This window comes from Rousettus aegyptiacus, unplaced genomic scaffold (assembly GCF_014176215.1).
Source record: "Rousettus aegyptiacus isolate mRouAeg1 unplaced genomic scaffold, mRouAeg1.p scaffold_m13_p_8, whole genome shotgun sequence".
Classification (NCBI taxonomy): Eukaryota; Metazoa; Chordata; class Mammalia; order Chiroptera; family Pteropodidae; genus Rousettus; species Rousettus aegyptiacus.
This window is the reverse complement of record NW_023416311.1, coordinates 52,804,056-52,829,188: the sequence shown is the minus strand read 5'-3', so window position 1 is coordinate 52,829,188 and position 25,133 is coordinate 52,804,056.

The following is a 25,133-nucleotide window of genomic DNA, read 5'->3' as shown; positions in this document are numbered from 1 at the left end:
GGTCTCTTTAGCTAAGACCTACATTTGATAATTATTGCCATTATCAAACTGAGTCATTCCAAGAAAAGCACATTTGGAATCTCTGTTAGATGAACCACACTGTTCAAATAACTTGTGATGTCTTCCCACAAAGTTTCAGTTGAATCAGCTCTTTCCTCACTGTTAAGATTTGGAGAAAATGCTCATGATGTAGGATTACCAGATTTAGTAAAAAAAATATATATATAGGATGTCCAATTAAATCTGAACTTCAGATAAACAATGAATAATTATTTTTAGTGTAAACATGTCTCATGCAAAATTTGGAACATACTTACATTAAAAATTATGTCCCACACAAAATTTTGGACATATTTATATTAACAAATTATTCATTGATTATATGAAATTCAAATTTAACTAGGCATTCTGTATTTCAGCTAGCAATTCCACCTGATGACATCACTATTGAGGGGACGGGTGCAACTAGAGAAGATGAGATCAATGGCTGCTGATGCTTCAACTACCAGCTGAAAGTCAGGTGGTAGCCAGCACAGGGGCTTTTAAAAATATTTTTCCTGCAAGCAAGGGGAGATCTGGCTGGCAAGGTAAATTAAACTGGGCTCTGGAGAGAGCCGTGGCCAACAACAAAGGCCTCAGTGGTGCTCATGGGCTCTCAATAAAGGACACACACCTGCTCTCAATGCGTCGTCACCATGCGGTGGTTTCCCTAAGCGTACTCTTTTCAGGACTAATGATGTGCGACAAAAGTAGTCAAGCAAGGCCAGGAAGAAACTTTAAATGGAGAAATTTGCCATCCAGCTTGTTTTAATAATCACTCCTCCTTTGGGTATCTCTGGCTATTCCACCCAATCGTTCAAATAAATGAAAGATCAAATGACAGTAATTTACTATTTGAAGTAGATTTTTGTTTTGGAGAAATTTCTCAAGTCTTTCAGCATAAATCTCAGTTACAGTTTTTGTCAAGAATGTATTAAAATGGTAAAAAACAAGTTTCATTTATATTATACATGTAATTTCTAAAATTGTACATGCATACAGAGAGATTGCGGAAGATAGTAGGCCATAACTAAGGCACATTGATGTTTTGGAGATAATTTTTGCAACGCTTTGCTAAAACCCACAATTCTTGTGTTTATCTTTGTCTTAACAGTTCTCAGCACTACCGTGTTTGGTACCCATGAAAAGGCCTTAATAGGGGTCTTATGGTTCCCAAAGTAATCTATTTTGTCGTCTTCTTTGAACCCTGAGAAACATGATTAGGTAAAAAAAGCATTGGAGGTTGAGAGTATCCTTTCTCCTGGTGCAGTTTCTCTCTCATTACATTCTCTCTTCTTATCTCTTCTTTATTCTAGTCATGTAAGAGCTAGTCAACAAGTATACTTCTAACTAGTAAAGCAATTATTGTAATTTTTATTATAAATTAATATTTTTAAATTACTCATATAATTTGTATCATAAATATTAATATTTTTATCATAAATATTAAGCAAAAACGCTTAAGATCTCTATTCTCCAATATGGTAGCCATGAGCCTCATGCAGCCATTTCAATTTAATTTAAAATTAAATAAAATTTAAAATTCAGTTCTTCAGTTGCACTAGCTATTTTTCAAAGTACTCAATAGCCACACATGGCTGGACAGTGCCCATACAGAACATTTCGATTGTCACGGAAAGTTCTGTTGGACGGTCATTACAGAGAAGGAAAAAAAAAAAAAACTTAAAAAACGAAAGACATAGTTAATTAAGTCATTCAGTTGGAGAAAATTTACTGGCTTAGATAACTGTAAGTACAACAATTTCAGGACAGCTTTGAGCAAGTAAAGACAGAAAGACAAAAGATATATAAATATGAATTTTAAATGTGAATAAGGATTACTACTGCAACTGTTATGAAGAATATTCCCATGGTGAACTCTCAAACAAGACTGCCAGAGTAAACTTCCTATTTACCACTTTCTGGCTCTTTGCTCATAGGCAAGTCATTTAATCTCTCTGCACTTCTGTTTCTCATCTACAAAATATGATACTACTAGTAATAATATTCACCTTTTTCAGCAAGGCTACTTTATTTATGTGATCGGTGCTCCCTGAAGTTGTACAGCACACATCCTGTGCAATTATGTGAGTCAACCCTCTTCATTGGGATTTGAAGGTATTAAAAAAGCAAATTCATTTAATGGATTTAGACAGTACTTGGCATATATTAAAGCATTCAATAAATGTTAGCTATACTTAAACTATTTCTCGAAAGGAAATTTTCAAAACAGAAGAATCAAATAGAATTTGAAAGTCATTTATAACTAGGGTTACCAGTTAACCTGGTTTGCCCTGGACTGAACAGGTTCTCAGCATGCAAAACTTTCAATTTTAAAACCATGCAAACTGGGATAAGTTACCCATCAAAAAAAAAAAAAAAATTAAGTATATTTAACCCCAAGCCACATCTGAAGGTAGATAAAATTTATTCACTCTATTCAGTGATTACCAATATTAGTAACAGCATCTGGCTAAACTGTGAATTCTTCAAACTAAATATGAGGGTCAGCCAGTGAACAGGACTAACGCGGTTCTTCTTGGCATTAATCTGGATCTGCATGAAAGTCAAAATTGTCCAGCTGGAGCAGAAAATAACACAGGCCCTGCATCTTGCGGCTTTGCAATAACAGCACTGGATACCGCAACACAGCATCAGATGGCCAAGCTAGGACTGCTTGTCGCTTTTTTGTTTTCTTTTCTTTTTTGACTGAAATGGAAAGGTTTGAGTGCATTCCCCTAGCTTTTAGCCCTGGAGACCTCAACTCCAGAAGAAACTGCTGACCAGGAAATGTTTAATTGCTACAGGGCATCTTGTTGTGTTGCTCTATTTTTTACAAACCATAAAAGAAGAATTGCATTTTATCCTCATGTATTTATTGCATCACCAGTGTTCAAATGTAATCTATACCTTGGCACTTGGAGAAATGAGGCGAGAAGTGGTGTTGGTAATGGCCTTAATTAAATCAAGTATTTATGATTTCCCCTAAAGGTCTTTATTTGCACAGCCTAGAGTGAGAACACAGCAGGGCAGCAGCAGTCAAATCAGTAGAAGAGCAGATAGAATTAGCATGGCAGCCCTAAAATGTATATCGCCATCTTATTCTACAAGCCTCCCTTCAACTGAGCGCTAAATGGGATTTTTTGGGGTGAGCCCCAACTATGTACCGTATGCTTTTGTGAGTCCCACATACCATAGCATTATTACTCGGTCATATTTATTTGGAATGATAAGATATAATAAGGGAGGATAACAGGTCATTCCAAAAAGAGATCATCTTACTGTGCAGAAGTCACATGTGTCTCTTCTCAACAGTAATTTTTCTTGCCTAATAACTCCATTTCTTAAGTGGTGTTCAGGTGTCTTACCTCTTACCCATCAGGAGAGTAATCAGTATAAAGAAAGGGATTATTATCCTTTTTTTCCTTATCTGTTTCCAAGTCTGCGTCTTTGATCTTTGTCCTTATCAACAGGTGTGCAAAATTTTACACCAGCCTATTTCTTTATCGGTTGCTACTTATTAAAAGAATCTGTAAAGGAATGAGGGAGGGCTGGTAGTGGGACTGAATTGTTATAATTTACTTCAAGCACACTAGGAAGAAAGGGCAATATGAACACAAAGAAACCCAAAGTTAACCTCCACATTAGGGTGATCTTCACTGATGCAGGGAAAGTAAAAACAGATGTCATTTTTCTTTCACTTTAAAATATGTGAAATAATCTGAGGAAGCAGTGGGGATGAATGGCAACTTTACCTTTTGAATGATATTTCACCATCAACATTAAAATGGTTTTCACCCCTGAATATGCACAAATCAATTGGCATATAAGATGGATGAGGAGAAGAGGCATTATTAAAATCAAATGGTGGACACCCTTAACATAATCTCACGTCGACAGTGGGGAGATCATCATGCAAAATTGTTTGGCTGTAAAGGCCTTTAGATGGACATTCATGACTAATCATTTTAACCATCAAATTTGTATCATGTGGCTGAATCATTTTAAATAATTGGTCAAGGACCGAGTTTTCTTCCGTGTGCTGTACAACTTCAGGGAGCACACACCATTAACCAATCTCATAATACTAGTCAACAAACATCTTTACGAATCTCAGGGCAGAATACCAATCTTAGGCCAAGTGCTCGCTCTTTCTCCCCTATGTAAGAGGGCCTGCGAAGTACATGAAGCTTTGCACATGGAGTAGATGAAGAGGCCCATACCTGGGGATGGAAATCAAACTGAAAAGGAAGTTAACAAGGGAGATATGTTCTAACTTAATAGTGAGTTAAGTGATTTAGGTCTAATTTAACTATTCTGCTGAATTGTGATGCAATCTTTCATTTTAATATGTCTCTCGGTTTTCTGTCTGTAAAATTAAAAGCAGTAATTCTACACTGATATGCGGAAAACTCCAGGTTATCTCACCAAGTTTTACGAACTATCACAGATACTTGGTTATAAGACTTGAAAGAAATTGGGCCACACCTAAAATAAATCACGTCCTAGGAGGATAAGTTTTTTCATAAAAATTAAAATGATTGCCCCTGGCAACTGTGCTAGACTTCTCGAAGCTTTTGATAGTTACTGATATCAGACGCTGAAGCTTTCTATAGTTACTGATATCAGACGCTGACAGTTATATAAAAGACTGTGGACATTTTGTAGTTTTATAAAGCTTCTTAGCAACTAATTTTTTAAAAATCTGTCTGTCTATTAAATAATATTTAAAGATATCTTGGATTCAAGATAGGAAAGACAAATCCATCCCAACATGTGAGAGAGACTCTTTTTCTAAAGATTTTCTGTAAAGGAAATTTAATATTATCCTTCATTAACAGATGCCAAGCTCCTATATATTTTGATGTAGTTGTTGAAATAAATCACTAAGAACATTGAAGACGAAGCAACATTGTCTTAACATTGTAGGAGTAGCTCTGTCAATGGGTTCAAACTCAGCAATTCTGGTTTCTAGGGTTTCTGCCTACATTTGACCCTTTGTCCTTCAAAAATGGGATGAAAGAAGGAAATTTCTCCTTTAAACGGAGATTTTCTGAATTAAAAATTCTTTTCTATTACTTTCCAAATTTTAAAATCAAAATCTAAAACAGTAGTTGAAAAAAAAAGCAGACAGTGAAGTTAATAGAAGAGTTGGTAACAGTTTAGCACTGTGATGTTAGGCAAGTACAGCTAGGAGCTGCTTTAGATGCAAAAGCGATATCCACTAATGGTTCAGAAATATGAACAATTGGGGTCTGAGTACAGGGTACACTGTATTTTACTACAATTTTTAGTAAATTTGAAATTATTTCAAGATAAACACTTTTTTAAAAAATAGAAGTAGTTTTTAAAACAAAAACAAAAGAATCAAATGTTTTTCTAGATCAGTAATTCTCAAAGGGAAGTTCTGGAACAGCATCATTACCTCAGAACCTGTTAGAAAAGCAAGTATCACATTTAATGAAGATTCTATTATTGGTTGTAAGAGGAACTTCGCCAGACTTAGGAGCCAAAGAATGCGGGAGACAATAAGTCAGGATTAATATGCAAATATACCTCTTAGTTAGTGGGTAGACATCTCAGGTGCAGGAGAGAGACAGGAACCTAAGGAGAATAAAATCTGAGGGAGTAGGTACACAGGCAAACTAAAGCTCTGGGCAATTTTTGAATGTTTATGTTGAGGACAACTTGTCATTTCTAAATACAGAAATCTCACTACTCAGGAGAGCTAAAAGACCAAGAATATCCTTTTGGACAAGTGAGCAGGGAGAAGGCAGTGTGCTAATACTGGAATAAGTAGTCCTAAAGAGTACATGCGTCTTGAAAAACATCTGTATTTGCACATATGACTCCAAAAAGCACTTTTAATACTGTAACATCTATGATGACTCATAATGAACTTTGACTTTAAATCTGAAGGCCGTATACCTGCTCACTGTCATGTAACTCACAATCAAATAGCGAGCATAAGAAAAGCACACAGCAGCAATTAGTCCACAAGAAAGGAATCTCCGTAGCATTTTAGTGGAGGGGTGGTCACTCAGTTGCAGCAGAGGGTCAGAAAAGGTAGGGTTGGGGAGCATTTGAGGTAGAACTAGAAGCACAGTCTTGAAAGACAAATCGAATGTATCTCTCTTTTGGATTTCTGGTTTAGAGAAAAGCTTCTGGCGAAAAAGGGGCCAAGATGAAAACTTTCAGAATGGGCCTTGCATAGACAACAATGGTTCAAGGAATCAGGATTATAAACTGAGACTGAAAATCAAGATAGAACCTGAAACGAGATTTTAGGAATTCATATGGGGAAAAAAAATATGTATATTTCAGGTTCAGAGAATCTGTGGAAAATAACATTTGCAACAGAGCAGAGACACAGCATTTGACAAGCTGTCTGTTAGTAACGGCACAACGCCATGCAAAGAGCTCTGGACCCAGAACATGGCGCCCCTAGTGTTAGCAATGCCATGGGTAACTGTGAGGTCTGGACAGATTGTTTACCTTTTCAAAACTTCAATTCCTTTGTTTATACAATACAATGTGAGAGGAAGTCAGAATGATGATGTCTGAAGTCTTTTCCTTCTCTGAAAGCAATATGGTAGTCAAACTGAGGGATAAGCAATGAAGATAAAGTAGACAAAACACCTCCAGAACACAGGAACTCAGGAAATGTGGATGGATTGACTTGAAAGCGGAAAAGCGTACCTCCCCAGGTGCCTATGAAGGTGGTTTTGCAGAAGCAAGAACAGGGACCAACTTGCCAGGTCAGTCTGTACCTGCAGGCTTTGTCTGCTGTGGTCAGCACCTCCTCATACCTGGACTATCTTCAGAGAGGTTGCTAGAGTCTGCCATTTTGTACAGAAGTGACCATAAGACTGTCACCGTCAAAATGTGGCCTCCAAAGAGAAGCTTCAGTCCAGGAAATCAAATAGTTTTGTTTTCAATTATAAAGTAACCCTTTTAAAGCAACAACTTGAATATTGAGTTCCACACAAAATAATACGCTAAGTGTAGAGAGAAATCCGTGGAAGAAATTCTTTCCTAAGCAGTTATGCCCTAGGATCCTGGTGTTGCCTGGCAGAATGAAGCTGAGATAAACTCATCACTCTCCATCACTTCCTAAGGTGTCATCAACCTGGAACACCTGGGCCCGATTAGGACTTTCATTTTTCTTGCATGGTAAGTTTCATTGTCAAAATTAATGCTCCAACTAACCAATGTATTTTAAGAAGCTCTGGGTAACCAAAGAGAGTTGAGTTGGAAATTACCTGTGAAATGCCAATAGTATGGACAGATAAAAGATCCAGCTGCTTCCTGTGACAAGCAGAGCCAAAGCCTGCATTATCTTGGTTGATTACCTAAGTTACCAAGAAAATCCGGCCACAACAAATTTGTTTGAAATCTATATGTCAATGAGCATTGAAAATTGTGAAGAGAAAAGTCATACTGAAAAGAATATTATTTACTTTTATTAACTTTCCTTCATTAGTGATATGATCTTGGACTTTGGAAACCAAATTACTGTAGACAGACAAACTACCTATAGCTAAAATAATAGTAAGGATAACCTCTTGTGCATCATTGCCAACAACTAATATCTTAGCTCTAATAAGCTTAATGAGCATTTTTCTTAATAGAATCTGTTACTAAATACAAGAAAGAGAATAAGCCTCATATACTAAGTGTTTACTCAACACTAATTACTGGAGACAATGTTCCAATTTTAATGGCTACCTTTCTATTCTAAGAATGTGAAAATGGGAATGCAATGCTTTTATGAAAGTGCTCTGAATTTCAATAGGCTCTAATCTAACAATTCTCCCTTCTAAAAACAAGAAATCCTTGAATGTTATTATACTTTTGTAACAACCTCCACCAACAAATCATATTATGTAAAACTTGTAGGTAACTATTACTTAATAACTTCAATTTATGTTTTTTTAATTTTTTTATTATTATTTTTATTATCAGTTGAAAAAGTTAATTTGCAGTACAATTTCCAGAATCTTGTGTAGGCTGAGATAGATGTGAGTAGATGCTTTCTAACTAGTCCCCAGAGACAATTTGCTGGTGACCCTGTAACAACAGGAAGAACTTAAGAGCATTGTTTTTCTGCTCTATGATGTGAAAGTACAAGGAGAGAATGTTGCTTAGGAAGAAATTTGCTTAAAGAGCTGGTCTAATTAAAAAGAGGGTTACATGTGATGAAATATAGATACTCTCTGCTGATGAGGAAGCTCCACTTCTGGAAGCCGACAAAGCATCAAATAGAGTGAAGGCTCCATTCTGCGTGTTAGTCTCAGCTTCTTTGTTAGCTCTGGAAACACATGCACAGGGAGAAAGGAAGGTTTTTCTCATCCTTTGCTTTCTGTGTTAAAGATGCAGATTATTTTTACAGGGTATACATGATGGGCTACTTATCTTTCATAATATAAAATAAATTCAAAACATCTTTTAGATTTTATTTTTGAAAGATAAATACAGCTAAAAGTACAAAATTCTCCTTAAATTGGAATAGAGAAATTAAACCCGAAGTTGTAGAGATGTTAATCACAGATGACTGTCTTAAAGGACAGGAAAGGACTGGTGCATGAACTTGTCAGAGAACGACTATATGAGGAGTGGAAGGATCAGCAGCATGGGGGGAGGCGATTCCGGATGAAGGGAGTGGTTCTGCTCAACACACACAGAGGAAAGATGTTCAGAAAAAAAACTTGGAGCTTTGAGAGAATAGTTTAACCCAATATCAAAGCTATTTGGAGGAAAAGACAGAAAAAGAATGAAATTAAGAGAACAGTCAAACTGGGATAGTAGAGTAAGATGCTGCATTACCAAAATACATAAGAGACAGTGTGAGAGAAAATTTGTAGGAAATTTTGGTAGGTCGGAATTCAGCTGACACCTAGGAAAGAATTACAAATGAAATTGGATAGTGAGCCCAGACAAAAAAGATTCTTACTACTGCAGGGTGTAGAGAAATTATAAGACATTTCATAATGACCTGGAGCGTGAGGCGGTTAAGAAGTTAGAGACCTGGGAAGAAAATAGATACATCCAGAGGAAGCCAGTTAATTTAAAGGGATATAACATGAAGATTTGGGTACACATATCATCTCTGGAGAGATATTTCCCCTCCTTCATCACACATATTCTAATGCACACTCACATATGCACATGCGTGCACACACACACACACACACACACACATACACAGGCTCGCTCACAAACACGTTAGAATTTAGCTTAAATTTAACAAAGGGAATGGTGATCAAAATCATTTTTTGGGACACTCCTCTTTAATGAAAGACTGAGATGTCCTTTCTATCAGAAAGATTAATTTTGATATGGGCAGGGTGATGGATAATGTTCGTTTAAAAAAAAAAACAAACCTAGGATTAAATTGTTTAAATAAGCTATTCTTAAAGAAATACATCTCAGTAATGTGAATCACTTAAAACTAAAAAGAAATAATTTCTTCATTATTTTTCTTTCTATTTTCCCATCAAACTTTTCATTTTCCTAAATTGGGTCAGTTATGAAGGAAAACTGAATAACAACATTTACTACAACTATGCCTTTTGTCAATAAATGTCTGCTGTAACATCTGACTTAATTATATATAGAAAGACTCATCATTATCAAACTAATTTGTTACACTTCAAAGTCGAATAATTCTTTTTAGGAATGAACATTTTATGATATAGATTTTGTACCCTATTATGTTTTAGTCTTTCAAAAAGTAAGAAACAATTTTTCAGAGGACAAAAGGAGAGCTGTATTCATACTTTGTTTGATGATGCTTTCCATTTTGAAGTTTTGGGAAGCTAAATCATCTAAGAATTTGTCCCAATGTAGTTAAGGCTGATATATTTTAACTGCTCTATAATCAAGGTATATCATCAAAGGTATGAGAAAGAAGATTGACAGTTAACATACATATGGATACTTAGTGGGAAACAAGGAAGGATAAATCCAAAAAGCCCTGTATCTGAGTGATTCTATTCAACCACCATTTGCTGGGGATCTATTTGATGCCAGGCATTATGATAGACACAGAAAATATAAAGACAAGTAAACCATTCTTTCCACCTTCCTAAAGTTCAGAATTTACTGAGGAAAATAGATAAGTAAAACAATAATTGCAAAGCAATATAATTATTGCTGGGATTCAAGAAAGATGTCTTGGGTGCCTTCATATTTGAGGGATAAATATCAAGCAGCTAGATGGAAAAGAGAAGTGAGTACTCCAAGCAGTTGTATGTTGTATACATACATCACCATATACAGCAGTGTGGAGGTATGAAACTGTTAGTGCATTTGAGAAACTACATTGTAAAGAGAGAGGAGAGCAGAGAGAGGAGATGAAGTTAGGAGGTAGAAAGATCAGTCTCATGTGATAAACTGAGCAGTTTGAACGAAACTCTACTACTGGATGTTGAGGGAACTGTTGAAGGACTAAACAAGGAGCAACTTGAACAAATTTTTATTTTAGATGACTCACTCTGTAAGCAACATGGAGAATAAATTGATAGGTAAAACCGTAAGAGAAGTTCTGCCAGAGTAGGCTATGTGGACATTGCCTGGGTTCCAGAAGTAGTCCATCCTCACCATGTTACAGGAACTCTACCTCTTTATGGTAATCTGGATCTATTAACACTAACGATGTATAGGAACTACATTCTTTGCCTCTTTTCCATTGGCACAGGCAAAGGGAAGGGCAAGAAAATAAGCTCATTACTAGATGCTTTAATTTGCAATTAAATTAACTCAAATCAGCCATTTTAAACCAAAATGAAATACGCCTAATTTATTAATAGTTGTAACTGGAAAGGACAAGATGAACCTGGATTCACTCAAGATTAGATAAATAGCCTCAAAACATGTCATCAGGACTCACTCCATCTCCTCTGATTCATCTTGTCAGGCTCCTCTGTGTGGTGAGGATCTTGGCACTCTAAGGAGCATGTCTTTTGAATTCCAAAAACACGAGTAAAGAGAAAGATGCCTTGAATTCAGAAAACTCCAGGGGCAACGTCTGACAATCTGGCTGGATCCTGTTGCTCTTTTCAACAAGCATTGTGGCCAGGAGGATGGAACACTTGAAGTGTGGGTGTTCATGCTCATGGCCATGGGGACAGAAGATTGTGATAGGCAAGCCCAAAATGCCTGGAAAGGTAGTGGGTAAGGATCTGCTACCTAAAGGAAGGAGGGAAAACTATAAGCAGAAAGTGGGAAGAGATTTTATACAGACAGAATTCAATAAGTGCACGTTCTCTTCTGACTGACACCCAGAGGAAATAAATCGCCAAAGACTAGGTACCAATTCAGAGTGCAAACAAAAATATTTGTCCAGTTAGTTCATGCTATGCACCAGACCTCTTGAGAGACAACACTTGAAGACACAACTACCACCTGCACATTTGTAGTTGCCTGTGCCAATGAAAAAAGAGGCAAAGAGTGTAGTTCCTATATATTGTCAGTGCTAATAGATCCAGATTACCATAAAGGGGTAGAGTTCCTGTAACATGGTAAGGATGGAGTACCTCTGGAACCTAGGTGATTTACTGAGGTGGTGCTTGGTGCTTCTATGCCCAGCGATAAACAGAAGTCGAAAATTACAGCACTTTGGATCAGTGAAGGTGAAACAAATAAGGGTTCAGATGCCTTTTGGAAGTCTGTGTTTTCTCACTAGGCAAGCAGCTTAGACTGGTCAAAGGGCTGATTGTAAATGGAACAAATCTGGAGGAAAATAATGAATACAGTAAGTCCTCACTTAACATCGTTATAGGTTATGCAACTTTAAGTGAAATACTATATAATGAAACCAATTTTACCATATTCTAAATGATATAAGCCACAGTTAAGTTCCTACAGCGTCTCATCAACAGTGTAACAAAATAACACTGAGCGAAATGACATTATTTGAGGACCTACTGTACCAGTTAAAGTCTAAGGATACCCAGTAGGGACTATAAATTGTTCCAAAAAAAAAAAAAAAAAGACTTCTTGTCATAAGCCTTTTATAGAAATTATGAGATTCTGGCTATTTATTATAACACTAAAGACTCTGTGACTGATTACGCTTTCGGAGAACACGAACGGATAGGAGCAGTCCAGGGGGTAGACACTTCTTGTGCCTCACCTCATGTCCTCTAAGTCGCTTTGTACTCCAGCCACTGCTACAGCAAAGAGCTTTGCATAAGAGTAACCTGAAAGCTGTACAGCATCTCTCTTGCTTTCTGCCCCCAGGGTTTCTCCAGCCCTAGAATACAGAATCCACAGCGTAGGACCGCTAGTAATCTTACATGTGTAACCTGTATGTAAAGGAATTAACACCCCAGAGGACAGCTCTTTTCCAGTGAGGGAGAGGAGCTTGTCAAGAATATCTGCTATTTTCTCTCCCTGGTTGGGAAGAAAGAAGCAGAGGAGCAAGGGGGAAATTTTGTGAGGTAGTGCCTTAGAAGATCCCAAGGGGATCATGCCTAGTTGATTGCAGCATTGATCAAGTGAAAAAAAAAAAACACACCCTTTTGAATTGGCTTTCCTTTTTTCTCAGCTTCATGCTCACCTGTCATATACTCCTGATCTCCTTCCCATATAAACAAGCCCTTGTCTCCAGCTCTGCTTTTGAATGATTCAAACTAAGACCCTACCTTTCCTGTAATTCCTCTTCAATTCCTCCTTTCGTATAGATTATTTTTGCCAGTTCTGTGCATTACTATTCAGAATGTTGTTTGGCAGATTCTTTGAAATGTAGCATAATGCGGTATGTGATTTGTAAAGATTATGTAATGAACTTGACCCTTATACCTTCCAGTAACTCATCAAACATGACACAAAGAGTTCTTTATTTTGGATGACGAATTTTGTGAAATTTAATATGAGATTTTTTTTTTGTTCAAGCTGAGCAAGCTAAGGAGAATTTTTCCTTTAAAGGATGTTTTCACATTAGAGATTTTCAAATCGCTATAAAATGTACAACGATTGAACATTAGTCTCTGATCATTCAGCTAAAAATTGAGACTCTTAAAATGAATTCTTGATCATCCACATTGATTTGCTTGCTACTGAGAGACTCCCTTCAAAGTCTCTGAAGTACAGCAGGTATTATCTCCAGATTATTAACGTTCAAGAGAGCTCAGTGTTTGCCAGTCTGTGGGCTTACCCTTACACAAATATTATTTTAATATCTGTTCATCCTTTAAGTTGAATGATTTCTTTTTTCAGCAGCAAAAGTAAATTTACTCTTGTCCCTGTGATAAGGAGAACCTGTGAGGATTTTGGATAATGCTGATATGCTGGTGCCAGGCTTCTTGCATTGTTCACCCAAAAGTTTGAGGTGTGCACAATATGTTGGCTTTGTATAAAAGGTAGAGGCTTAGGGACTGGAAGGTGTGAAATGTCTTTCCTCAGTGTTGTTTGCTCACATCCTGGAGAGACCCACAAGGCTGATAAAGTTGGGCAAATTGTTCAGTGGAAGGTTTGTACAAGTTTCTGTGTGGGAATGCTGTAAACTCAGTGCGGAAATAGAAGGATGTTAAAAGACCATCTGAGAGAAGTCTCAAAGCACTTTCTGAGAACACGCCAAAAGGAACCCCTGAAGGAAAGAACTGTGAATTACACACTGGTGACAAAAATTCAAGACCCCGAGTCAATTCCCATTGAGTACACTTCCCCTCCTCTTCTTTTGTAGCCCCCTATGGGCATCAATTATTTGATCCCAAGCTGGAAAATTTTCCACCTTCCTGAATAAGAGTCCTATGGAGAACTTAATACATATTTTTTCTTTCACTTTCATGGCTTGAACTCTCAAGTCGTACTGTCTTTATTTCTATTATTTTAAAATTGGTAAAATGAAAGGGTAAACTGCAATAAAACCTAAGGAAGTGCCAAATAAATTCAAAATGACTTACAATTGCAGTTTCTTCACCTAAAACTTTTCCATACCTTGGAGTTAGAGAGCCTTTTCTTTTTTCAGGCACAGTTGTGGTTGAAGAAATCTGTGTGATCCCTCTTGATTATACAAGAAGTGGGTAATTGAAAAGACCACTGCAGGGAGGTCAAAACCCAAAGATCAGTAATGGCCCAATCTGACTGTCATTAGTGATGAGAAAGTACTGACTAAAATTCTTTACTAACAGTGATGCCAACTTTTTACAATCTATTCTTAAATTAGTCGTTATTTTGAAAACAAAGTAGTCACCATCATGATCTTTAAGAGGATTCTCAATATGCTTAATAGAAAGCATATGGTAAAATTACCTGGAACAATATATTTTTCAAATCATTGTGAAATCTAGGGAACTCTGGGATGTGGGCCTTTGCCTCTTACTGTTAAAATCTATTTAACAAATTGTAGAAACACCAAGATTATGATTTCCTGATGTTTTCTTTCCCCAAAAGAATTCTTAAGAATTTATGAAAGTCTAACTTAAACCAGTTTATATGTATATGGTTTGGGTAATCTATAATTTTATTATTATAGATTTTTGTATATTTATTATTATTATCTCTGCACCTAAAACGACTTACCAATAAACACACTAAAGGCCAATTTATGCTCAGCTAAAAAGGGGGGAAGTATTTATTCTACAGATTATTATCTATTTATTTTTAGAGAAATTGAAGCCCAGTGAAAATTATTTATGGCAACTGAATTTTGAACGTGCATTCATGTTTCCATGGTAGGATCTCAGGTGCATATATGGCATCTCCAGGCTCATCATTGACCCAAATCTCTTTCTCCCACTCTCTGCTCAACTCCTATAGGATCACAGCTCCCACTCTAGCAGGAGGTACACAGCTGCCAGCACCACACTAGGCTAGCAAGAGATAGAAAACACTTACAAAAGTTAATACGGAGATGACCAGAGGTTTTTTTTTTTTATATTGTATTGTTTTATAGCTTGAGTATTGCATATTCATAAATATCCAAAGTATTGCTCGTGCATAAAAATATGATCACCAAAAATCTATTATTTATTACCTAAAGGTAACTACTGATTACTATTTTGAGCTATAGAACTCTAATATATTTAAGAATATTAAAAAATATGTTAAATATATATTATATATTTTTAACTTGTTTCATTCAAAACATGTGGTACTTTATTACTCAACATTATATCTTAAATGTGTGTCTGTATTAACAAGTAAATATGCAATTACTTAATTATTTACATTGGAGAAGTTGTATATCATAGTATTTAAGGTCTAGAATCTGACTACCTAGGTTTGAACCTCAGTTTTATTGACTATCTCTTTGATCTTGTGCAAGATAATTAAACTCCTTGACACTCAATTTTCTTTATATATATTGACTCATTTAATCCTTACAATGACCATCATTGTAAGGATTAAATGAGTCAATATATATAAAGAAGTTATAAGAATATCAGGCACATAATAAATGTGTAATAAATGTCACTTATTTTAAAGTTTGACAAGTCTTCCACTGTTAAGGTATTTGAAAATTTTCTCTATTGAAAATACTGTAATTAATATTCATGTATATCTTTTCATATATTTTTGACTATTTTGAAGGGAAATAAATTTACAGGAGTAGAATATCTCAGTCAAATTCTATACACATTCATGGGTATTTGGAAGCTGATTGTCAATTTGTTCTCAGAAATGTCAAACCATTCTTTATTCATCAGCAGAATGTGAGAATACTCATTTCAAAATCATTGAACATACATTATATTTCTAAACTCTGGTCAATCTAATAGGCCCCAAAAAGAGTTATTTTTATTATTATTATCTGTTTACATATTTTCAAATGTTTATTGACCATTTGTGTTTCTTCTTTTTGAATTTCCTGTTTATGTTGTTTACCCATTTTTAAAGTTCTTATTTAGTTACTTATTCCAACTGTTTATAAGAATCGTTTAAACATAAAGAAAATCAGCCTTTTGTCATGCATGTTGTAAATTATTTATTTCTGTAACTGAAGTTTTTAAATAACTACTCTACACGTATTAGGGGAAAACAGTGCAAAAACTCAGACTTCTCTGAAGAATTCACATACATACACCAAAAGAAAGCCAAGATTTGCATTACCAATCAGTTTTAGCCTTAGGAGTGGCAAACCAAGGAGGACAAGTCCATTTGCATATGAGCTGACCCTGCCATCTCTTCTGTTAAGTCCACCCCAGACAGGATAGGAACTGGAAGAGAGTGGAACGAGAGCAAGAGAAATGGCTCCACCCCTACTCTGAGGTGTGAAATGAGAAGAGAGTGTGAAACCTTCTGCAGAAACATGGAGTAGGAAGGACAGGAAGAGAGGGGGTTGCAGGTTTAACTGACTAGACTGGGGTCTCCTAATTATTGACAGTTGCTAGTAAGCTATGACATCATCCCAAGATGAGAAATAAAACTAAAAGAGCATGATGGAAAAAAATGATTGGGGGAAAAAAAATTACAGTATGTTGTATATGTACCTCTTTGAATTTAAGGGATTTAAAGAACAATACACATCCTTAATTTTGTTATAAAACAAAAGTCTGTAAAATAGACCTAAAACTTTATTTGATTGATGTACACTATAAAAAAGATATGTTTGATAAGATCTCTAAATCTAAAGTGTATTTTGAAGCTACTTCTATTTAATAATATTCTTGTAGAACACTTTTTACATTACATAATATTAATTTATCTAGTAACAATCTGTTGAGCACCTACTATATACCAGCAACTGTTTTAGGTGCTGGAGATAGAAAAAGATGTCTTCTTATCTTTCTAAGGTTTGTATTTTATTGAGATAGTCAGGCTATGGACAACAAACAAATAAATTTATAATATCCATATAAAGTCAGTTTTTTGTTTTTACAAATGTTTATGAAGAAAAATAAATCTTAATGATGTGACAGAGGATATCAGCAGAGGCCCAGATAGGGTGATTAGAAAAATATTTTCTGAGTAGATAACATTGTAGCAAAACTTCAGTGTAGACGAGTTTGACAGGAATATAAAAGAATGCCGAATATCATGTCCACTTGATGTATGTGAAATACTTTATAAGTAGGTTTAGCTCAGCTGGTTGGCAAGTCTAATTAGTTTTAAGGAGAAGCTGATCTTAAAAGAGTACAAAATCTCCTTATATTTAGAAAAAATCAGTATCTTTTATGATTTATCAAGTAACTGGACCAAAACAGGTAAAATATAACATATTACAGAGGACGGCTCCATAATACAGTGGTTAGCACGTCTACTTTACACGCAGAAGGTCCTGGGTTCGCACCCCAGGTCCCCTGAGGGTCCCCTAAGGGCCCCCTGAATGCACGCCACAAGCATAGGAGGAGACACCCCACCTTCAGAGATCCAGTTCATAAGGGGAAACAGCAACATCCATAGCTCAGGGGTGGAAGTGAGGGGAGGGGGTAGAATTAAAGAGGGGGAAAAAATAATTTGATAGATGACATCAGACTAATAATTGTTTTTTGTTTCTATTTTGTTCTTTCTTAGCTGGGAAGGCAAATAGGTGGGAGGACAAAATCAAGTTGTAAGAGTAAGATTAGATAGAGAAAATCTTGAAAATTTATTCATTTCATTCAATTAATATTTATTGAAACCTACTGCATGTTAGAACATGGTTTAATATTGGTTTTATCAAAACATTTTCAATTCCTCCTGGCACTCTTTTAAAGTACTTAGTGCACTACCTTGCATAATTTAGATCCCCCAGTTAGAATTGAATGAATGAATGAATGAATGAAGGGACAGAGAGAACACTAGGTCTTTTATGTCTTATATGGAGTAAAATCAGTATCAATAGAGATAGCACTGTTTCCTAAAGAGTATTAATCATTTACCTATATTTTAAATTTTCATTTAATTTCTTGATACTATATTACATATGTAATAAACCTTAGCCTGTATATTATTTCATCTCTATTGTATTTAATAATTTATATTTTATTCTAAAATTAAATGAAATTATTTTGTTAATGCTGAAAGCATATGGGGGTATATAGAATTAACATGCTTAGAAAAGGCTAAAGATAGCACAACAGACTTTTATTATAAGTTGTTGTGTAAGAGAACATTATGAGCTCATGACATATTTGAATCCACATAAGTGAAAAGGAGAAATATACTACAAAGTTTAAAAGACTCGAGAAAACCAATTTTATTCATATTTGTCCGTCATTTATGATATGAGATAAACTTTGTTGTCATTTTAAAAATATAATGTTAATTAAAGTTAAGTTCAGGGAGAAAATGAATTAACCAACAGCCCTACAAAGTTTGAGAGCTACAAAGAAATTTTAAAATGTACCATGTCTTCTGTAAAAGGGAAGACAGAGGCGTCTCGTCTGGCTGTGTTCAAACTTCCTCTGAGAATCAGGGTACTCCAGTCTAACCATACAGCCCCACCTGCATTTTAATTCTAACTTCTCATTCTATTTGGTGACATGAACAGTCTATCTCATTCTATCTGATATGAACACTGCAATCTTTACTTTTATTCTTGCCATACAGTTCCTGAATTCCTCCATTAGGACTCCCTGCTTTCTGCTCTGTCACACCATTTCACTGTTCATCTTCCCTCTCCCCACGCCCCACCAAGAAAATCCATTGGCCCTACTCCATCACACAATGGCTTTTAGAACTTTCAGAGCCCTTGTCCTGCTCTTGCAACCTTCTGTTCCAGCCTCCACTGTCACCATATTAAAGTAGATTAAGAACGGTTAAACGCTTCCTCAGGATGGGGGGTTCAGAAATACGGTCCTTGGAGCTAAGATTTCTTTGCCACTCAGGATTCCCTCTTTATGGAATAAGAGTCGTGTCACTGAGAGAAGGTTTAACAGAAAAAAACACTGTCATGTTTCAAACTCCTCATGTGTTATCCTTTTATCTTACACTCCACCCTTCTTGACCTGGCTACCTCTATACCTGACTTAACTGGTGCCCAGAAATCAGGTCTAAGCAAACTTCTAAATGTCACCAAAGATCGGGGAAGGAGATTAATGGCTCTCAGGAAGCCACCATGCTTCCTTCACAGCAGCCTAACAGTTAATAAATAATTAATGAGCTGTCTTTTTATTCGTGAGTATAATAGTGCTGTCCCAAGATGGGACATTCTCTTTGAATTGTTCTTTGGGAGTGTGGAATGACTGTACAGAATCTTCCACAGCCCACTGCTCATTCCCTTTTTTATCAGCAGGTTGTAGGTCGGCTGCCTGGGATAAGTGAAGTCTGTGACCGTCTAACACATCATGACTATTTTTTCTAATGTAAAGATGGTGTTAAGGGTAAGCAAATAAGCAAAGAAAGCTGAGAAGAAGCAGTTAAATGAAGCAGTTAAACAAGATCAAGATAGATATGCTGCCAGAAGGAGGCAAAATAGAAGACTCTTGAAAGGAATATTAACAATGATTAAGGTATAAGAATCACATTACGATTGCATAGTTCTGATAGGCCCCAAAACTCTGAATTTGACAAATTCAAATGTAGGTAGATTGTCAGATAACCTTTTAAGAAACAGTGTTAGAAAAATGGGGAAAGAAAGAAGGAAGGCATCAGTGCTCAGTTTTGCTGTTTTATTTTGTCTAGATGCACTTCTTGGTCACTGGTAGTCACTATTGATTATTAAGCGCTGGGAAGGTAAATAGAGACACTTCGGATATATATTTGTATGTAAATATTTAGTTGCTTTGGTTTGTAAATTTAAGGAAAAATACTAAAATGGTTTAATTTTTCTCTTCTCTTTGAAATACCAATTTAGGGGTATAATTATGTACTTTAAATATTCAAAATATGATATCTTTGAGTGTACTAGTATTTGGGGGAAAATTGAATTAACATTATGATCATTTCTATATATCACCTCTTACTTGTACTGCTTTCTGATCCATAATCTTCAAAGAGCTTCCAGAGTGACTGTTTGGCAAAGAGCTTTATTATGCTGCTAAACAACATATCTTCTTCTCTGTGTGAGAATAAATCATAAGTTTTTTTGCTGATATTTTGCTGTGTATGTATGAAGAAGTAAATACTGGTGAATCTTGTAAGGGAAGCAAAAAATTGTTTCCTCTTCCTACCTTAAGTTCTCCAGCTGAGGCCCTGTGAATTAGACTGGCAAAAGACAAATTAAAAAGAGAAAAACAAACAGAAGTATAAATTTGTGTATCGCATATACACACGGGAGCATCTAGTCATAAGCAAGTAACTCAACAGGTTAGAACTTGGACTTGAATACCGTCTTAGGCGAAACAAGGAAAAGTTTTTGAGTTTCTGGATAGGGAAGGCAAGTTATGGGAAGGAAACCAGAAAAAGTGTGGTAACACAGGTTATTCAATAATGTTTGTTATGCAGATTTCAGTCAGTGCTTTTTCCATTGATAAAAGTTATTAAGGGTTCTCCTAGTTTGGGAAAGGGAGACACATTTACATGGAACTTTCCTGCATCTGTGGTTCTCAACAGCCTTTAGCTCAGAATAATCCATATTCCAAAGAGGAAGATTTTGGGGCGGTGTATTCTAGTACCCTTCAATTGCACAGGCTAAGCAAAGGACTTCCTTTTACTCTCAAACTTTGTTAGATCGTTGATCCGTGGAGTAGTGGAATACATACTATATGGGCAAATCCTTCTGTCATAGTGGATGTCTAAGGATTCCCTCTCCTCCAAAATTCTGTGATCCTATACCTCCTTGAAGAGGCACTGTAAACAAAGAAGCTCCCATCCTTAGAGAGTAACTTCTCTGAGTGACTCACTGTTAGAGTGAGTCCAAATCTATGAGACAGAATGGCTTCATGTATTCAAGTGAGGGTATTGCTAGCTCTTATTTTTGGTTTGCCAAGACATAAACGAGCATACATTTAAAAAGATATTTTCATTATTTAGCAAAAATACTTTTTTTGGCCAGTGGAATAAAGTGACACCCAAACCAACCATCCTTTTTGTCTCCAAAACTCCAACTTGCCTGATGTTCGAAGAGCTGACACGCTTAGATGGTAGGCAAAGTCTTGAGTGAGAAGATCAGTGTCTCCAAGAGAGATATATAAGCTATATATGAGAAATATGAGATATGTGGATAACCCTGCATGACCTTGCTTTTCCATACAGCAAAGGATTGCTCTAAATGAAAAAAATTCCTAGAGCTTATTTCCAAAACTATCTCTTGAAAAGTCAGCTCTCTATAAGCAAGAAAATGCAAATTGTTATGTTATTGCTTTATCAAATCAGTAGCCTTCAAATTTCGTGCTGGTTTCCTTCTTTTTTTTTTTTTTTTATTTCATATTTGGAGACTCTCAGCCACTATATTTTTCCTCTTGCCTGCTTAGATTTCTCTTTCTCTTACATTTTGAATTTATTTTTTTATTCCCCACATCTCGATACCACCTCAGCATATGTTTTTCCTCACTTCATCCAAGATGGATTAAAGATTTCACAGTGTCTTTATAATCAAGTGTTGTTGGATCAAATATTTCTTGTTTTTATACATAGAATTTTCTCTTCTTGGATTTGTTCAGACAAAATGGTCTTTAAACTTTATATTTCACAATCGAGTGTTGAATTTTTCAGTTAATCTTGACAGAAATTTCATTCCTATCTTAATACTCAATGTGAAAGTATTATATTACTAATAATTTTGCACCTGAGCATACTGTATTAGTATTGAATCACACAACTGAAGTATGAAATCCTATTAAAGCTTGTTTTTCCTTTTTTGCACAAAAGGCAACATTGACAGCATATTTTGACAACATTGAATACTGTGAACAAAGTATTAATTATATTTTTAATTCACGACAACATCTTGGATAACATGATGTTCAGAATTTATCTAGATATTATGGGGAAATAGTAGAATGCTATGAACAAAGTATATTGGTGAGTAACTAGTGGCTGGAGTTTCAGGTGACAGCTGTAACTTAAAAAGCTTTTCTCCTGCAGTCCATAATATTGTGATTGAAACCTTCTCTTTCAACTACAGACCTCCCACCCTCATTTTAGCAGTCTGTGAAATTTCCCTTGCATCACTGAAATACACTCTAAATGGAGTTTTCTTTAAAGACCACCCAGAAGTTACAGCTCGTGTAAAATACAGCTGATTGGTCCAATTTGCATTCATATGTAGTGCAGAGAGGAACTAGGCCTATGTGGCTTTAAATGGTTTACTTAAAATTGCCTTATTTCCTGTGGGTCAAAGTGACAAGAAAAACTGAGATCTCTCAGCTTTCTCTCTCCAAATTCTAAGGTTAGGACAACCATATAATTTATTATCCACACTGGAAAACTTTAGGCGCTACTAATCATTATACTCCAAGTAAACTGAATCTGTCAGAGCAATGAATAAGGCAAAGGGGAATATCAACGGAAGACCTACAGTTTTAGAATTTTGCCCACAATGAATCTACTGGCCATCACCAAGTCACTGACATTCCATTAATAACACACTGATCAATGTTACTCTGGTTTATAGATTCTGGTTGTTATTGGTGTGAGTGTTGCAACCTATGTTAGGCTTTATCTCTCAAGTTAAATAAATATGTAATATAAATGTTTTCTACATCTTAACTTTCTACTATTTTTTACTATAAACAAAACATTTTGCCTATACTTAAACTCTACAACATTAATTAAGAATAAATTGTTTCTCAATTTTTTCTTCTTTCTATTTATGTATGAAGCTATGGCTAAGAAATAGCATAAATTAACCAAAGGATTGTTTTTAATCTCTTTACTCTCCTATCTGTATCATTTGCATTTTTTACATTGTATCTTCAAATACCTTGTCTATTTTTCTTTTATAAGCCAGAGAGAATTAAATTATTAAGAAGGCAGTTTAAAATGTCAAAGGAAAATCCTGTTTCTTCCTCTTTATTGATCTGAGGGCTTTTCAAGCCTCATTATCCAAAATATATTTGCATACTTTATTTCTATTGTCTGGAATGAAATAACTGGACTTGAGTTTGACACTAATATAATGTAATTTTAACACAGAAATAAAGCCTAAAATTGTTAGCATTATAGGAAGCTGCTGTTCTTGTGACAATATGCTGCTCTGTGAAAACCCCTAACAGTTTACTATTGAGATACATTAATCAATCAAATATTGATTGAGTAATCCACATGACAGCTGGTCTAATGGTGCAGGGTGTTGTGGCCTCACCGGGGTGAGTAGGACATCACACAGTAAGGTGACAAAAAAGTAAAATCATGGGTGGGATGCAGAAAGCTTTTGCATGTGAGAGGGACCAGGAACCGTAAAGGAAGATTGGTTATACATAGGGGACACTGACCTAATAATATTCATGATAATGAGAGCCAGTTCCTCAGTGTTAGGGAAAGAAATTACAGTAAGAAAAGTGAGAACTTTAGAAAGAAGCCTATAGTTTTAACTGGAATTGGAGGTCTCAGTATAAATTTATGATTTTAAATATATATACAGAGATTTTAAAATAGAGATAGAATGTGTTAATGTGAATATGTGTATATATTTATATTTATACATATATTTTCTACCTCTATGCACTGTAAATTAAGCAGGGAACAGGCAGCAGCATCCCATGTCAAATTTTGGTTTCTAAATACCATGGTCCACTAAAAAACATAAGGACTCCTTGGAGAGATGACTGATTCCTGCTCAGTACAGCTGGAAAGGATTTCTCTAACCTCTGAATCCTCATTGCTCTTTATGCTTATTCAATAAAAATAATGATGACATGTTTTGTGCCACAGTTATTTGAATATCCATCTTCCCCCAAGAAGTGAACCATGTCTTTTAGAACTTTCTGAATGCTTTAGAGCTCAGTGTTTCTTGGATAGAATAGGTTCTCAGTGAATGATGGAAGAAAGGAGGGAGGAAAAGAGGAAGGAAAGGTGAATTTTCTAGATTCATATTTTTAAAAAATATATATTTAATAAAACGTCTTCAACAAAATTCTTCTCATACATAGGATATCACGTTAGATATAAAATATAGTGCCAAAAATGTGACATAATTGTGGCATGGGACAAGAGTTTCCAACAAGTAAATTAGACTTTGCTGATAGATCTTAAAGACTTACCTGGTTGATCTCCAGCCAGGTGCCTTTTTTTTTTTGGTGTTATTTACCAGTAAGCAGAGAGAGAGCCCACAAGGGCACCTTTTACACTATTCTACTCTGGAATTCCACTACTTGCATTCCCACCTGCCGAACTGTTTAGCATCTTATTCCTCTTATTCCCCTGCGAAGCGATTTCAAATCTGCATGGAAATAAAAATCTTTGAGCAGTCCTGATATACATCAGGTCTAGGTACACCCATCCCATGGATGACTCTTTTGATGAAAAACAAGGTGAGTAGAGTAGCACCAGGGCTAATCATAAATGGCACAATTCACTTTCTACTTACTACTTGCGTTGTTACTGCTTAATCATGATTTTATTCAATTCACTGTCCACCAAGCATTCAAAAAAAATTATGAAATGTCAAGTATAGTTTTTACTTATGGAATATTAAGACTGAGAACAGATACTATATGCACATCGGTCACTTTTAGGAAATGTTTGTATTTCCTAATGAAGTCTAATAAGATGATCTGTGTTGCCCAAGTTGCTATAAAAGTGTATGTAGAAAATACTGGACAAGAAATTGAATATTTATCATTTATGGGTTAAAACCAAATAAAGAAAAATTTGGTAGTCCTTATTACAGTTATCTTTCTGGTTTTATCCGTATTCATAAAATAATATTTATCAAAGAGACATTGATATCAACAAACTCCTTATTTTCTAGGTGGAGAAACTGAGGTGGGATAAGTTTCATCATCATAAAAATAATTTAGTACAAACTTTAAATAAGTTCATTATTCTTTCCACTACATAATATTTTGGTTTCCTATTTATTTTGTTTGTGCTATTTTTCATATTTAGCAGCTGTAAATCTTCTCATTTTGATGGTAGCTACACCTCATAGACAGATAGCAAAGAGAAAAGCATCATAACACAACAAAAATATGTTGATCTCATATCTATGGCCACTTGAAAACCCTTTGTCAATATAGAAAATCAGGACTGACTTGTGCTCAGTATATATAGATTCTTTTATGCTTAGGTCTTCAATAAATATGCATTAATTTGATTTGTCTGTTTAATTTGAAGTTATTATA